Source organism: Gadus chalcogrammus, chromosome 14 (genome assembly GCF_026213295.1).
Source record: "Gadus chalcogrammus isolate NIFS_2021 chromosome 14, NIFS_Gcha_1.0, whole genome shotgun sequence".
Lineage (NCBI taxonomy): Eukaryota > Metazoa > Chordata > Actinopteri > Gadiformes > Gadidae > Gadus > Gadus chalcogrammus.
This window is the reverse complement of record NC_079425.1, coordinates 15,340,363-15,355,104: the sequence shown is the minus strand read 5'-3', so window position 1 is coordinate 15,355,104 and position 14,742 is coordinate 15,340,363. Positions and strand designations below refer to the sequence as shown.

Sequence of the window (14,742 nt, the reverse complement as noted above, 5' to 3'; positions counted from 1 at the left end):
GCACCACGCCAGGCAGCGTTGAATTTAGGTCTTGTTCCATGTTTAATATAATTAGTACATACGCCAAGGTTTTGGATGTGCCGAAAGTTATTGAGAGCATGTGGCAAAGGTTTCAATAAATAATAATAATAATAGCACAGCAACACTATCTCTATTCACAAGCATGGCAGAAATGTACTATTGTAGATGACAAATCTCGAGATGTCAAGTCACTGGCAGTAGAAAAAAATAAAAAGACTACCAATGCAATAAAACATTTTTTGATAATTTCAAAGTGAGTGAATCTTTTATAATGAATATACACAGAGGGAAGGTTCTGTGACAACGGACATGCCAAATGAAGAAGTTAGAAAATCCTAGTTTTGAGCCCTGCCGGGACGGCGTCTAAATATCATCCGAGACTGGTAGGTTTTCTGAACCGAATAAACTCAACAATAGATACATTGCTCGTCTGGTGAGCCGACCACTTCATATGAAGCTCTGACATAACCTAGCAGGACGGACCAAGAGTGGATCAGAAAGCCACTGACCTCTTTCATGCAGCACTTAGTCCTGATTTTGTCATTTTTCTTTTTGAAGCGTTATTCTGATGCTCTATGCGTCTACTTTTTTACTGTCCCAACTGGACTAGGAACACATTACCTCCCATCCACACAATAAATGCAATCATTTTGGTCACAGTCTTAAGCCCTGTTAAATGCTGAGTGTGTTACTAGTAGGGGTGGGAATCGAGAACCGGTTCCTACTCAGAACCGACTCCAACTAACCAATTCCATCGGAATTGTACGCCTCCAAAATTATCGATTCTTCACGATGCCCTCATTTCTCTGTGCAACGTTTTCCGGTTTTCTCAAAATTTTGCGTCACGGTACATTGCGTCACTCTCTCTGCGATGGCTCAGACCTTCAAACAACGAGGCAGCATCATAGAGAGGAGGAAGCGATCCAAAGTCTGGTTCCAGTACACCAAAAGCAATGAAAATGCTGCCCTGTGTAATCAATGCAATGCTGTTATATTGTGTAAATGTGCAAATACCAGCAACATGCTAAAACATTTGTCTACCCAGAATGGATTTAATCATGCCCTGTGTAATCAATGCAATGCTGTTATATTGTGTAAATGTGCAAATACCAGCAACATGCTAAACATTGTCGACCCAGAATGGATTTAAGTACCAAGAATATGTTGTGTTCAAAAGCCTGCGTACGAGTCAAACAAGCTCCACTGTGTCCTCTGTTGACGACGGTAATGATCAGGTTGAAAGAGAAAACTTCCCCTCCAAAAAAATTGAAATAGGCAGCCATTACAGCAGATGGATGGACATGGCTTGCCCAAGACCATTATACAACGGTCACTGTACATTATACAAAGCAGGGAAAGATCTTAGGTAAAGTCCTAAGAACCAGGGCAGTGTATGAAGCCCAAAACAACCCATCTGTCCTAAAGGACAGCGCGGATCCGTCTTCCATCTAATAAGCACATTTTTTATTTCAAACATGATCATTGCTCACCACTGCCAGGTTTATATGTTTCTACTTTTGTTGGTAGGGCCACATGAGTGTCAGTCACACAAATTTATGGTCCTTTTAATTTCAGACTGTACCTTTAAAGCACCCCAAGAAGGCCCTAGAGGAGCTGTTTGGAGAGGAGGAGCGTGCAGCAGGTAGAGACCCAGAACATTGGTGAGGACTTAGAAATACAAATGTACAGAAGCACTCCCATGTCATCTGACCCTGTTCTATGGTGGTGGCAGAAGAAGGACCATTTGCCACTTCTGTATGTGTAGCACAAAAGTATATGTGCGCTCAGGCTTCTTCTACTCCCTCAGAAAGGGTATTCTCCACAGCAGGAGATACCATTAGTGCGGAGCGCTCAAGAAACCTACCAGAAAAGGCAGATATGCTTGTATTCTTGCATAATAATTGCTGATGCACATTCAGTGTATAAAAAAAATAATTTAAAAAATGTTTTGAGGCATACAGTTCATGCCTATTTAACTAAAGTGGACGTACGTATGTTCACTGTTTTGTTTACATTTTATATCCCTTACTAGAAAAGGATTGTTAAACTAATGTACTGACATTTGGTTTAAGCTTAAGCCGGTTTCACACCGCCGCGCGGCAACTCGCCGCCTCCATTAATTTCATGAGGTAAGGGCGGCAGAGGGGAGGCGGTTACAAAAGCGTCTGTTGACCAGGAAGCGGTTGCCGCCCACTTTAACGCGTACAGATTTTGCCCTTCCGCTCAGCTTTCCCCGTGTTGAAACTTTCGGCGGTAGCCGCAGCAGCAGCCGCTTTTGAAAACGCCTGGCCCTTCACACCGCCGCGCTGAACCCTCCGGCAGCGAGGCGGTTATAAGGGCGGTTGCCGCGCGGCGGTGGGCAAGCACCTTTACAGTTAAGCTTACAGTTACTGAAGTTAAATCAACATGTACATAAAAAAAATGATTATCTCTAGGCCTACATTACTTTTGCTCTAAAGTGGACTTGTGTATGTCCACTGTTACTTAATTTACAACATCCTTATTAAGAAGTTAAACCATGTTCCATTATTAAATGTATTTATTTTTTGTATCAGTCTATTTAGAATATATTTTCTTTCTACTCTAGTGTCATGGTCAAAAATAAAATGTTTGCTTTTGGTATTACTTTTTTTTCTTTTTTAAAGCCTTCATTTACAGGTGTTTGTCATTGGTTCAGTAGTTATAAAAGGCCAGCAAATAAAGACTGTGCTGCTATTTGTACAAAATAAATCGTACCGTTTTTGATACTGTACTTTAATCAGTTATAAAAAGCCATATGAAACGCAACGTGCTAGAGGTGCCAAAAAACTATGCTTGGTACTGCCTCTTTTTTGGTCATGGTTCATGACCAAATGACGTCAAATCTTGGCAGAGAATCGTGATATTAATTCCCAGCTAAAAAATTGTGATTCGTATTTTTCCCCGAATCGTGCAGGCCTAGTTACTAGAATAGCACATATAGCTTGAGCTGTTGCTCCATCGTTAATAGCTTGCATGTTTAGAAACTTGTAACATGATAGCAATGCAAGCATAGCCATCCTGAAAGCAAAGAACAATTAGTTACACTGCTTTCAAGGTCTGCCTGCTTTTTGAAACATTGGGTATCAAGGAAGGGTTCTTGGGAGGAATGAATGGAAAATACCTTACTTAAGCGTTTGGCTTGAACACTTCCCATCAAGACTCATCATGCAAAACCTCATGAACTCTTTGCCCTCTTTAACCAACGAGGAAAAAAGAAGTAATACACAAAATATATCAGAAGAAGAGTGTAAGAGTGGGATAAAGAGATAAATTGGGAGAAGGGAGAGAGAAAGTGAAGACAAAGATGAAGGAAGGGAAAGGAGGGGAGAAGGGATAGAGAGAGACAATATAGACAGAGGGGGAGAGCGGGAAAGGAGAGTCTAAAAGGCCAGCTTGAATCTGGCTGATGCAATCTAATGGAACATTGTATTATGGAGGTTTGTGTGCAGGGCGGTTACTCTAGTAATGGAGACACACAAGATAATGCGGGGGTGTGGGTGGAAGGTGACGTGGTAAACGATGGTGGTGTAGCCGGAGTCTTTGGCGGAGGACATTATAGTGTTAGGGCTCCAGATATGGAAGAATTTATTCAGCCCTAAAATTGTATTGTATATTTATAGTACATTTTAGAAGATACAATTAAATACTTAACTTACAAAAGGAACAAATTCAAAGAGATGTTCACAAAAATGTAATATGTGCTTATTTTAAAAAGGTAATGCTAGATATTATAACCAATTCCTTGTCAAGATCACAGAATAGGATAGAATGTGTATAAACAAGGCTAAGGGCAGTTAGAAGATGAAAAGTGGAAATCAAGGAACCACAACAGGCAGCATAGCTTAAAACGTGAGCAGCATTACATTATTGCGCCCCAAAAAAATAATAAAAAGAAAACGTGAAATAAAAATATTAAAAACAACAAAAAAAAGGAAAAATACACGGAATGAAAACAATAATTGGTCTGCTATTCTGGTAGAAAGATGTATCAACCGAAGTGGAGGAAATGGGTTGGGGGGAGCAAGAGAGAGCGAGAGAACTACAAAAACAGATATAAAATTGAATGATATCAATAGCAAATGAGGGGATCTTTGAAGGAAGGAGAATGTTGTTGTTGTTGTTGTACAGGGGTTAGGAGGAGAGGGGGAGGAGAGATGGATGAAAGGGAGGGGAGAAGAAGGATAAGAGAACAGTCATTTGCGAGCTAGCCTTCAGATTGGAGCTGTGAGCTTCTGGCTACCATTGGTGGGTAAGTGTGCTTGGTTCTCCCCCACTACACTGCTAAATATAACCTCAACAACTGGAGCAAATGTTGAATAATGAAGCATGGCAGCTTCTGGAACACAACCAACTGCAAGAAGGGTAAATATAGAAGTGTCTGAAAAACACCACTACCAAGAACAAGTTTCCAGAAAGATTTAGAGCCAAACTACAGCTTAAACTACCACTAGTAATAGTAGTATTAGTGATGTTAATCTAGCCTTCTTTACAGCTGTGTTCATCGTTTTACTTGTCTACTTGGTGGATTGGGTAACAGAATGCATGAGATCGAGAGGCAAGCCCTAATCAGGACTGCAGGAAAGAACACACTTGCACTTCCTTGTATGGACAGCCTGCGTCAAATAGTGAGACCAGAGTTTAATTCTGTGAATGGACAAGACAACACTCTTTGCACCCTAGAGCTTTAGGCAAAGACCTGTCCTTCTTGTTCTCATTCAGGCTTTTTATCCATCACAGAGCTCCATCCTAGAGGTCACATCCCATAACTACAGAGCTCCATCAGAGAGCTAATCATCATTATAATAACTATAAGACAGATTACCAGAACAGAGCTCCATTTTAGAGCACACATCAGATAACTACAGAGCTCAATTAAAAGACTTGGCCGGTTAGTAAAGACCTCAGCGGGTTCATTGACATTGTCTTCTTCAAGATTTAAATCAACCTTTTTTTTTTGGTGTACTGAAACTGAAACTAGACAGTTGGGGATCAATTGAAAACCATTATAATCCAAATTAGTCAAGCAGCTATAGTCCCCCTGTACTCTGATACCCCTAAATACATTGTCTAATAAATTGCCTTCAGAAGTCACCTAAAGAGTAAATAGAGGCCACCTGTGTGTAATTTACTCTCATATAAATACACCTGTTCTGTGAAGGCCTCAGGGGTTTGTTAGAGAACACTGGAACAACAACATCATGAAGACCAAGGAATTCACCAAACAGGTCAGGGATAAAGTTGTGGAGAAGTTTTAAGCAGGGTTAGGTTATAAAGAAAACATGTGGAAGAAGGTCAGATGAGACCAAAGTTGAACTTTCTGGCCTAAATGCAAAGCGCTATGTGTGGCGGAAAACTAACACTGCACACTATCACCCTGAACACACCAACCCCACTGTTAAATATGGTGGTGGCAACATCATGCTGTGGAGATGCTTTTCTTCAGAAGATACAGGGAAGATGGTCAGAGTAGATGGGGAAGGTGGATGGATCTAAATGGTGGAGAGATACGAGAACATGAGTGAGCGAGATATTGAGAGAGAGAAACTAAGAAAATAAAGCAAGATGGAGAGAGAGATACATTGTGCTTTATCAATGTAAATTAATGTTTTCCAGGCTAATAAAGCCTAGACCGAGAACGACATGAGCAACGGGAATCCAGCTAGCTGACTTTGTGATCCCGTCCTCATCAGTGGGCTCCTTCTGCTATGGTCATCTTGCTTCCCCAAACAATACAATCGAGGCAAATAGAGCCAACGGTCGCTCCCACCCCAACCCCCTGACCCCCCTCCTCCTCGCCTGGGTCCATTCAGAGTGCTAGGGGGGTGATGAGGAGTCAAGGGGTATTGTTACAATGTAGCAACAGATAAACACTATAGTGGGCCCCAGCTGCCTGCTCGTTTCATCAACAATATTCTTCAAACCCACCCACACAGAGAGACAGAGAGGGTGAGAGAGAGAGAAAAAGAGAAAAATATATATCCATCTGTTAAGCTCAGTGCATAGTTTCACCCTCTCTTACCAACAATTGAATTAGCTAGATTGGCATGAGTGTCCACATTCAACATTGTCCACTGGGTCCGGACAGGCCTGCAGATTATGGCCGGGCTAGGCTGGGGACGGATGTGGAGCTAGACAGGGAGCGTGGTGTGGGAATGGTTCAGTCCATACAGGCCCATCTCTTTCTGCTTCTGGACTCCTAACTAGTCACTCGTTCTGGCCCAGCAATGCGTGCACACACACAATCACACAAATACCTCATTGTGCATAAGCCGCACTTGATAACAATTAAGGATTGAAAGAAACAAACCTGTACATATGTCACCGCCGTGTAAAGGCTTTTGGTAACAAAGGCCCAATTTAAAGTACATGAAATCATATCTGAAGGCCCTGCAAGTGCTGCGCAGGTATTCAGACTTTGAGATCTTCGTGGATTACGACAGCAACACTGAGCAGCTCAGAGGAGCTGACCCACTTGCTGCGGAAGCACGGCAAAATTGTGGTGATGGACCAGCCGGACCACCCAGTGTGCTAGAAGAAGGTGATCACACTTCAGAAATAAATGTTTGCAATAAGTCTGTGAGAAGCCTTTGAAATTATTTTATGTTTATATCTTATATCAAAGCATAATATACTGAAGAGGCATGTATATGTCGGTAATTAAATTGTTTGTTACCAATTAGAAAGTATTGATCATGCCACAAACCTTTGAAAGGTATTTGAGTAGATTACAGGGCATAATTACTGCAACACAACACACACACACACACACCACACACACACCACACACACACACCCACACACACACACACACACACACACACACACACACACACACACACACACACACACACACACACGAAATTATATGAAAGCAGGATTACAAGGCAGAGCACATAAAAAGGGAGGGTGCGTTGTTTGAACAGATTAGGCTTGGCTATAAAGATGCGGAAGAAATGATCATGTACCATCCCTGACCTATCAGGCCCCTTAAATTTGGATCCAAGTATCAAAGTCCAAATAACTTGCAGAGAGATGCATGTCTACGTACATCTGTGTGTGCATGTTGACATTATTATTAGTTAGTAGTATCTGTGTGTGCATGCGTGTGTGAAGAGAGGAAGGGGTTACTTACAGTGTCAGAGAACAAGGTCAGCCCATCCCTTGAGAGGTGTTGGCTTACTAGCAGAGCACAGCTACTTGAAACCAAGGTCACTGCTTTATGGCTAGGGAAAGGGGGGAAGGCTGGCTACAGGACACCCACACAAAGTAGCAAGGGATTGGTGGGGTGGGGGGGAATATATCCATCTTTCTTTCTTTGTTCGGCTGGACGAGATTAGACACACACACACACACACAAACACAGTATGTGTGTCTCTTGTGCTTGTGTGTGCATCTGTGCTCGTGTGTGCGTCTGTGCTCGTGTGTGCGTGTGCTCGTGTCGGTGGGCGTGTCTTGCGTGTGCTTGCAAGCGCGTCTTGGGCGTTTCTTTCGCTTATACACTTTGATACTCCCCTTCAGGGCAAAACTTCCTGAAAACTGACACCGGTCTGAGATAAACAAATCAGAATAGCAGCCATTATTGGGTCATTATGGCTGGAAACTGGAGAGCAAAGAGACCATGTGCATGCACCCTGCACCCTCCTCATTCTCTTCAAAATCCACTAACCAGCATCAGCCAGCTCCTTCGGAACACCACTACACAATAAGAGCGCTCTTATAGAACTGTGGATGACAGCACGTTGGGCGATGGAAATTCAACACCATCAATTCATTACTAAGACTCTAGGGTAGGGGTGTATGGTATAAACGGTATAGAAAGTATACCGGTGTGAATTTGCACTACGGTATGGATTTTGACGTTACCGTGAGACCACTAGACAGTGTTGCGTGCAACACGTTACAAAGTAAGTAACACGTTAACACAGTAACGCAACTACTTTTTCATGTAATAAGTAAAGACGAAACATAGTTCCTTTTTCAATTCTGCGCACCGTTACTTTTCATCACAGACGTTACAGATTTGACAGCGATACTGCATACTCAGCAAGCCCTAAGCACAGCGAGATATACCAGCATCCAATGCGGAAGTGACAAACATTGAAGTAGCACCGGGTGACCACTACGAGGTGGTACCAAAAGGGAGCAATTCTTCGTTGACTCACATGTTAAACAGGCCGTTTTCACAGTCTTATTAAACCTATTTACAGCCTGGTCCAAAAAAACAATCTAGTCAGAATGTTTACTTCATATCTCCATGACAACACAGATTTTTTTAGGAGGCTAATTTTTATTGTATTGGAGGTTAAAATGTAGGAATAATTAGGGGCGCAGTCTCTAGTCTAGAGTGATAGCTAGCTGATGTTGCTAATTCGGTGTACGTCACCTAGATGGGCGTATCTCCCGCCCCCCATGGGGGGGCGAAGATCAATGCCCTTTTTTGGTTAAAGGAAATGAGGCGGAGTCAAACTATGACGAGTCAAACTAAGATGGCGACGCGCATAAACCAAGAGAATTAGATGCAGTTGGAATAACTGCCCGGATGCTACAGCCATTTTATATACTATCTATGGTACTCAGGTACTGAGTACTTTATTACTTTAGTAATTTTTTACTTTGGTACTGCCAAGTATTTGTACTTGGGCTAAGAAAAGGTGGAATCGGTGCATCCCTCATTATTTATATTTATAACTTTACACCAGACCCATATGCATTTATATCCACCATGTGAAATGCACTCTGATACCCGAGTCTTTTTGTTAAGCCAATTGACAGACTGAAAGCCATGCCTAGCAGCGCTGGTGCAGAAGGTAGACGTGTTCACAGCACAGGAGGAAAGAGGGGACAGGTCTTATCTCAGCCTCCCAAGCTTAGACCAGTGCCTAGCAGCTCTAAAATTAGACACCAGTTCTAAACACAGAGAAACGCCTCTCTGATGTGAACTTGGCTGGCTGCTGACATAACATAGACGGAGCAGAGTGCTGGAGCCGGCCAGGTCCCTTTCAGGTAAACAAGCCAGACACACAGGCCGGGACTACTAGTCGCCACAATCAGCACTACCATTGACTGCTAGCGTGCTGCCATTACCAACCAACATCTGCCACTGCACAAGATATAAACAAATACATTGGGTTTTCCAAAGTGTTCATGGCATAACGCAATATAACAAGAATGGATAGTCTGATTTATAAATGGAAACTAGCAGCCTTTTGAGACCTTGGGTGATAAACTGCTAAATAATTTGCAATAAATCTGTTGCAAGATGCACTTTTAAATGTAAACATATATTTGTAAGCATATCCATATTTAAACATATGCACAAAGCAGTTCTTGTAGGCACTGATGAAGCTAGAAGAAACAGCTTGGCAGAGGAAAATCAGAACCACTGCCAGTTTACAGCAATTCAATGCAAGAGTTATAACGAGTTAGGCACAGATAGTGTTGTAGGACTGGATTCCAACGAGTAGTGAGTACATATTTTCGTGCACAGACGTGTCTGACAGACTCAACCTCTAACCCCTCCTGCCTAATAAAGGCTTTACAATGAGAGAGATATTCAGAGACACTGAAACAGAGAGAAGAAGGAGTCAGATGCAAAGGTTGAGGGGACGGACTTAACCACAAAAGAAGGAGGGAGAAAAAAAAATAGAGAAAGATGGACAAAAAAGACAGAGGCAGGGCAATTAAGATCAAGACGAACAGAATTAAGATGGGGCTAACATTGAAACAGAAAGCAAGAGTTAGCCAGGAGAATGAAGCCCAGAAATAGACTTCATAATATCTTCCGGTTTGTGGTGGATGGAACAATTTGTCAGTCCAATTAGCTGTTAGCTAAGAAAGCCCCTTTCCTTTTTTCCCCATTGACAGCCACTGCTGAAACAGCGAATAACACAGTTACTGATCCCAGAGTAGACAAGCGGGTATGTTTTATTTTATGTAACACAAACATGCTGCGCTGCTTAAGCTTTTGCATAAGTTTTGAATGTGGAAGCTACAAGGATATTCACTGCGGCCCTACTTTGGAAGACCCCATGTTTGAATTTCACCATCACCATTTGGCTGGTCCACATCGAACAGATATGTTTCAGTCCAAAAAAGCCGAAAAAAGTAAAAGTTCAAGACGAGAGACGAGTTCTCTCTGCTAAGAACACACAGCATCCTATTGGAGAACATTCTTGTTCTCTGCTCTGACAAGCAACTCTTCCTTATTTAGTGTAACATGACACATCTCTTGCCTCAGTGTAACCAACCTGTGTGTAAGAGCACGAGTGTATGCGTGGTGGCCGGGGTATTGCACTTAGTAGGGCGCATTAAAAAACAAAACAAGCCATGCACCTATGGGGAAAAATAAAACAAAGACATTGAACAATCACCAGCCAGATGAGCCACCCACCCACAAACTCACCCACACACAGAGAGAGAAAGTTCACAGAACCCTCCTAGTTCCTCCCCCAGCACCCCCTCTCTAGCCTCACCCCGGCACATGGAAGACCTCACATTCCAGGTCTGGAGATGTAAGCCGGGCCAGTGGTGGCCAGCTAAGAGGAGCCTGTCTCCCCTCCACAGAGGCTCGACTGTTCCCTCAAACAGACTCCCTCTATCTTCTGCAAGGACTGCGCTGTCGGAGAAGGAGGGGAGGGACGGAGGGGAGGAAGTGGAAAGGTTGGGCAAATAAAGAAGCCTATAGTGGAGTAGTCTCTCCGGCCTGGTGCAGGAGGAGCCTGATATCTGGGAGTTATGTAATATGACTGTCGGGCCCTGCGTGCACAGAAGGACTACTGCCACACATACTAATAATACCAGAGATAGAGGCAGAGAGCAAGAGAGAAAATAGAGACTGAGGTTGGAAGTGAGGCGAGATGAAGTTTGAGAAAAAGAGGAACATAAGAGGGTTGTGAGGAGAGGGCAGAGCCTTTAATCAATAACACACACACACACACACACACACACCACACACACACCACACACACACACACACACACACACACACACACACACACACACACACACACACACACACACACACACACACACACACACACCACACACACAAATTAATAACCCCACACACGCAAGAAGAGAGAATCAGGGAGAGTGCTAGCTTGTAGGCCACCTCAGTCTGTGTCTGGTAACCAAGGGGTGAAGTGGAGGAGTTAGAACGCTTAAAATATGATGGTGATTACTTGGTTGCTTCCAGTAATACATGTGACTGGCATCACTTAGTCGGGGAGGGCTGGTTGGGAAGGTGTGGAGAGGGCGGGGCCTACTAATGCCGGAGGTCTATGAGGCTTTGTGATCAGTTTTCCTGCTTCCTACTGACGGTAAGCAGATCGCCCTTGCACACAAAACAAGCAGACACTACTTTGGCCGGGGGTAGGGGGATGGAGGGGTTAGGGTGGTGCTGTCATGCCAAATTTGTACCAGCTGCCAAATTTGTACCGGGCGCGTCATCCATACGTAATCCACTCCAAATCTGCCTGGCAACAGATGATCGCTTCGTCCGTTGCCTGGCAACGGACGATCGCGTCGAATGACGTGAACATTCGCGAACCTTCTATCTAGCGATCCGTTATCTGTATTGTGCTAGTTTGTCCTTGACCTGCTTTAAACACTAAGTTTACTTGCTAAATTTGATTAAACAATTAAATACAATACAAATATAAAGTAAAAACAAGTGTTATCTGTAATGATATCAACATCAGTTATTAGACCGTCACACGGAGCATGCGCAGTTGGATTGGCGCGCTGCATGTTGATGTCTGTTCCAAGATACATTGTGTTTTTATTAAGGAACCCAACAAAACATTACATTATCTAGCGATCCGTTAACTGTATTATGTTATTTAGTCTTTGGCAACATGAGCGCGAATGTTTTTTGAAACCTGCCCGGCAACGGACGACGCGATCATCTGCTGCCATGCAGGTTTGGAATGGATTACGTATGGATGACGCGCCCGGTACAAATTTGGCAGCCGGTACAAATTTGGCATGACAGTGCCAGTCTCAGCCAGTGAAGATTCCGAAACGACAGTCGCGGCATCGGCTCCCATGAAAATATCACAATAATCTCGGGTTGATTTATCGGCTCCCATTTTTATATTATTAGCCATTGTGCTATTGGTGCTATAATAACACCAGAGATTCACAACTTGTGAGCAGTGTGGTGACTGTCATAAAAAATAATTAAAGGTCACAATATTAGTTCTTGAGGTAGGTATTTCAATCTCAATTCAGCATTCAAATGCTAAATAATAGCAATATTAGCCTTCGGCAGATACATTGTCATCTGCATTTTAGTCTGGCCGACACTAGGAAAAAGGTGAAAGCCATGCCTGTCTCCTAAGAAGATGTCATAATCTAGTTGGACAAGCACAGTGCTCCTGGAGTCAACCATTAGCCCTGCTGTGTCAGGAGTTGGCCTTACAAGAAAGGGGGAGCCTTTTACCTCGGCTCAAGAGTGCAGACAAGTCGGTGCAGCGCAAGTCATCCTAGTTCCTAGTTAATGCAATGAAAAGCTGGAAACATAATACATGGCTGTGTATTATGGCTGTTGGAACGAATTTCGGGGAGATCAAAATGTAAAAAATGTATACTATTCAAATGATGCTAACGTAAGGGAATCCTGCCGTTCTCTTCTGGTCCTACTAACATTTGAAAATAAAATTACATTACTCTAAACTGAAGTTGGCAATCATTCTTTTGTCAAAAGTTGGTATACTAAATTAAACTGTTGTGTTTAGGGGTGTAACGGTAAACCCCAATAAAAATGTTGACAATATCAATAAATGTTAATTTTAAACACAATTATTATTTTGGTGGAATACCGCGAGGGGGAAACCGTGTGTTTAAGTTCATTTTAAATTTCCGTTAAGATGAGGTCTGTGATTGTTGTTTACGACTATGGATGCAGTAAGAGCATTGTCTGCTGAGATACATAAATAGGCTGTTACCTACAATATACTCAACGAAGTGATGAGTCAGTGCTCTCCATCACCACGTACAAGCGGCTAATTATATTAACGAGTCGAGAGGTAGCGTTAATATAATCTCCATTTCTGCCTATAATTTACTTTGCAAGAAAAAAATTATAGTTAGAATGCCCTCTTGTGGACAGAACGTTAAATAGTTAAATGTTAAAGGTTGGATCAGCGATTCTAGGCCGAAACATAATTGATCACATTTGTCTGATCTTTTCTCACGATCCGCCTAGCTGCCACCCCATAAGCAGGCCGTCAAAAAAACACATCTCTGTATGCAGCCTATGCTCCGAGTTCGTATACAAAAACAAATGGTGCTACCAAACACTCAAAACCAAAATAAATAATATTCCAAGACCAATCACCGACAAGGGGTGGGTTTTGTGGGGTTTCGCGCAGCGTTCATGAATGCATAAAATATGGAAGGGAGGGCCAAGCTAGTTGTTTGTTTGGGATCTCGCTTCAAATACCATAAGTGACGTCACTCAACATCGCTGTTACAACCTTTAATTAGTTAAAAATAAATAAAAACACAACACAAAGTATCCAACAAACGCACCCTGTGCCTCGAGGTGTGTAGCCGGCAGAGCGGGCCCCCCTCCCGCAGCGCTTCAGTGCCAGACAACGGCAAACATAAGCATTGAGGATTCGGAAATGATGATCAAATTAACACTGCTTGTTATATAGCTTAAGAAGAGCTGCTGTTTTCTAAATTTAAGTCCCAGATCATCCTGATGAAAAAGAACGGGTTGATTGTAAAGCTGACTTACAGCTGAAAACTGCCTGTGCCCAGTTCATTGGAGTGACCGCTGAAAAGTCTGTTCAAACCTAATTAATAGACTCCCTGCTGGCACGTGGTAGTGCCAGCCCTAAATGCGAATTACAACTACTTTTTGAACTTACAATAGTAGACAGAAAGATCAAAAGTGTGTGTGCATAAACAGTCCCACACACAAAGCCCCTGACAAACCCAGCCAGGGCGAGGACAGGCATGCTCCTGCTCTAAACATTCCAGCATTGAGGGTTGAACACAGCCGCTGCTCTGCACGTGCGAGAGGGAAGAGATAGAAGTTGCTGTATACAGCAGAGGGACATACCGATTCCATGGCTGAGGGAGAATGAGTCGGACTAAAATCCAGTGAAAGTAAACGACTGCTGCTGCTTTAGTAGTCCAGGGAATCCTGGAAAACAAGACACAACCACACATCGACATTAATAACATATCCATTGAAATACATTTCACAGATGTTATACTAGAAGAGGCATGGGATGGTCGCAGATCTTGGCCCTTCAGGAATATAAATGTGCTGCAAAACGTACCTGGTGTTTTGCCAATTTATCAGATGTTGCTACATAGTGGTTCTGCACATGAGCATGACGACACTACCAAACACATGAGGCAGCACCATTTGTGAGGGTAACATGATTTGATAGACTCTGACAAGGGAGCATACATTGGCAGAACAATGTATACAACTAGCCAATCAAAAAGTACTACCGTATGCGTTTGGTAGCGTATTTTATCTGTAGACCAATTGCCCTTATCAAATGATGCTCCCAAGACAGAACAACGTTATTTTACTCACTCCAAAAATATATTTTGATACTGTATTATAACTTAGTCATTGGAGATTTCAGGGGTTCATTATGTGTATTTTCACCACTACTACACCGGGGAGCAATAGTCTCGTCATGCGCTTCCGCAGAATCACTTGGTAGCAAAACT

General features: G+C 42.9%; 1 long non-coding RNA gene across 1 annotated transcript in view; it reads right to left on the bottom strand.

The window, feature by feature from the left end:
- Window positions 1-4,714: 4,714 nt before the first annotated feature.
- LOC130403823 (uncharacterized) overlaps window positions 4,715-14,742 on the bottom strand; it is a 57,815-nt gene continuing 47,787 nt past the window's right edge. Inside the window, exons 2-3 of the long non-coding RNA XR_008904125.1 lie at window positions 14,114-14,197; window positions 4,715-5,531 (exon numbers count right to left, since the gene is read on the bottom strand). This is a non-coding gene — a long non-coding RNA (uncharacterized LOC130403823). The remainder of the gene's footprint in view (window positions 5,532-14,113; window positions 14,198-14,742) is intronic.